The following is a 3,319-nucleotide window of genomic DNA, read 5'->3' as shown; positions in this document are numbered from 1 at the left end:
GGCATGAACAAGGTGGTTAGTCTGTTTGCCGAACTACAGAAGAACTACTTCATGCGAGTGCTTTAAGTTCATGTGGGAATTGCATCATACCTTCTGATACAACATGCACAAGGTTGCTCTTTTCTCACCTCTCGTCTCTGACCAGGCATGCAGAAATCTCCTAGCAGCAATGCTGGTCTCACATTCGCAAAATATAGGGCAAACTAAACATCATCCTCAACCTGTTGCTCATGCAAACCAGTCAGAAAACCACATACAGCGCAAGCGAACCTCTACCTACTTTCGCCACATCTTGAAAGCACGCAGGTAACATTCTCCTGTTCTTACACTTTGAATACAAGATCCACTCAGAAAATAATACAGCAAAGACCAGCACTAACGTACGTACTATCTGCATAGGAAATAAACAGGGCTTAAAAATAGGGACAAAAAGACGTACGTACCACACATAGAAGCCTCCACTCACCCACAAGACTGGCTCTTTCTCATCACAGCACTCACTCCCTTGGGACCTGCCAGGTTTATGATCAGTGAGTGGCAAGTTCCTGGATTGCATGTGAATGTGTACCTCTGGTAGATCAGAGGCCATGTCAAAAAATCACTCAGAAACAGCCATTTCAGCCAAGGCTTCCACACACTAGAGGACAGGTTACAGTAAGGGCTTGTTCTTCCCTTCTTCTCCATTACCTTATTACCAAAACCTCCTGCTTGGACATTTGGGAGTGCAGGGTTTTGAAGCAAAAAAAGCTCACTGCTGGCAGCACGGAGACACCAAGCAGCGTGTAAAACACTTGTTGTTCAGAGTTCTGAAATGTCAGATTACAGGGAAGTTAGTCATTTAGTATTTTTAAATATTGCCAGGATTGCAAACAGGAATTCCAGGCTCCTATTACAATTTCAGTATTTTTCCTAGATGGAACCACTTCCTATTTGTTCTCATCAATGAAGCAGCTGATTTTTTCAGATTTAATTGCTATTAAATTTCTTCTGTTCGTATTAAGTTCTGTTGCATGCTCAAGAAACTGAAATTTGGTTCCAAACCCCTGAGTGCACCCCAGAGCACAAACTCACAGCAGACTGGTTTATACCACCCATAAACCAGAGCTGTGCATTGCTTGCACAAGCACCTCATTTTTCTCTCTCTCACACACGCATCAGAAAGCCACACTTGAAAAGATGAAGGTTCCCCTTGGAGCACAGCATTCATGACATGGGATGGGGTATTTCTAGCATGAGCTTTCCTGATACTGACTTGACATCTTCCTTGTTATGACTGTAAATTCCTAACACTGTAAACTCACTGATGACTCATGAGGAAAAAGCACACTAAAAAACGAAGAAAAAAAGGGAGAATTAAACTCTTTCAATCACAGTGTCTATAAAGACAGTGATATACAGAGACACAAACTGTCTCAAATTTCACACCAAAGCAGCATCCATCGAGAAATAAAAAATTAATTCCTCATTCCTGACTGCAAGTATATGGGACAACAATACACTCAGAAAACTGTATTTAATTGAAGAAACTGTCTTCTTAAAAATAACCTTATTCTGCACTGTTTGGGGAATCGCTGTTGAACATGACATCACGCACATGCAGCTATGGACAAATACACTCATACTGTCAATGTACTAAGTTAACCAAGGGGATTAACTCTCTATAGATATATCTACATAAATTATTTTACTACCACAAACATTTACAGATGCATTTTAATTAGTTTTCTACCTAAGAACATTAAAATAAAGACATTCACTTAATTTATTCCAAATGAAATTATCCCCTCCTGTCTCTGCTACTTTTAAAACAAGGCTAACCTACTGCTTCTGAACGTGTGTGTACCTCTGGCCAGGATATTCATACCAGTAAAACCACTGTAAATGTTAGCCCCAAAATACCTATCGCATAGGAACTGTAGCTTTATCCTCTATATAAGAATCTTTATTTGAATGCCACAGAACACTTATTTTCTATGTCAGTATTAAGCACTTGAATAATACTTGAATAATGACAAAATTTCCCAGGCACAGCTTCAGCCTAGAGCAGAAACTAGTATGATGTTAAGATATTTACCTTAAAAACCCAACCAACCAGAGCAGCACAAACCATTTCTACCCCAACATAGAATCACAGAATGGTTTGGGTTGGAAGGGACCTTAAGATCATCCAGTTCTAACACCTCCCACTAGACCAGGTTGCTCAAAGCCCTGTTTGACCTAGGCTTGAATGCAATAAGGACTATTACTGCTTATTATGCCTTTCACTCAGATCATGCTCTTCTAGCTGTGTGGAGCCCAGTTCCCCATCATCTTCCCCCTTAAGCAGGCGATTTTGGTCCAACTAAGCAACCTATTCAAGTGAACAATGTACATCACTCTGAGGGGAGGAATCGCTGGCTTGGCCTTTTTGCAGCATGGCACAGGCGCTGTAGCCCCAGTGGGCCAGAACAAGGACCTAGTTTAAACTCATTTTAAACCCAGATTACCTGCTTTCAAAGAACAGTCTCTCTGTAAGAGAAGAAAAACACAGCAGGGCACGGGGCTTCTCCCTGCTGTTATCCCCACCCAGTGCTCTGCCCAGGCAGAGCCAGGGAGAGGAGACAAGACAGAGAAGTACGATTTTGCAAATTCAAGTCACTGGAAGTAAGGACTATTTGTAATGAATGGAAACCAGCACATACGTGCAGAAGGTAACAAGCTTTTCAGCATCTCTGAAAAAGATACCTCTGATCACCACTTCAACGCATGGCAAATGGCAGGATTGCTTTTGTGAACGCTTAACGTTTTCTTCTGGCAGCAAGGGAAATCAATACCACCCTGTGTGGAAATGTCAATAAAAATGCTCACAAAGCGTAATGTTAACACTTCAGAATCTGAGGGCCTCTCATTTGAAAACAGTTTCTCCGACAGCCTTTGTATTTTTAAAAAGATACAAATCAAATTTTATCACTAAAAAGGTTTTTAGAACACAAGGTAAGCTCAAAGACAGTGTTTTGTTTATTTACAGTAAACTAAATTCCCTTGTGGTATTTTAACCTAACTGCAGGGGCACTGAAAATGACTGTAGAAGCAGTAAAAATCTATTTTATAGATTTTTTTCTTGTTCAACCTCAAGGAAATGCGTTTGCATGTAGAAATGACAGCATTATACAGCAACTGTAGGGATGTTTTGAAATTCCAGTTTCAATAGTATCAAGTCATTAGACATGCTTTACTGATGTGCTTTTAAGCAGATGTAAAATTACAGTGTCTTGTAAGTTCTCTCTACAGCACCTGATACTGTTATTAAAAAAGCAAACCCGATTTCTGTAATTTCCCT

The sequence above is a fragment of the Nestor notabilis genome, unplaced genomic scaffold (assembly GCF_000696875.1).
Source record: "Nestor notabilis isolate BGI_N333 unplaced genomic scaffold, ASM69687v1 scaffold10037, whole genome shotgun sequence".
In the NCBI taxonomy this organism is placed as follows: Eukaryota; Metazoa; Chordata; class Aves; order Psittaciformes; family Psittacidae; genus Nestor; species Nestor notabilis.
This window is presented reverse-complemented; position numbering follows the sequence as displayed.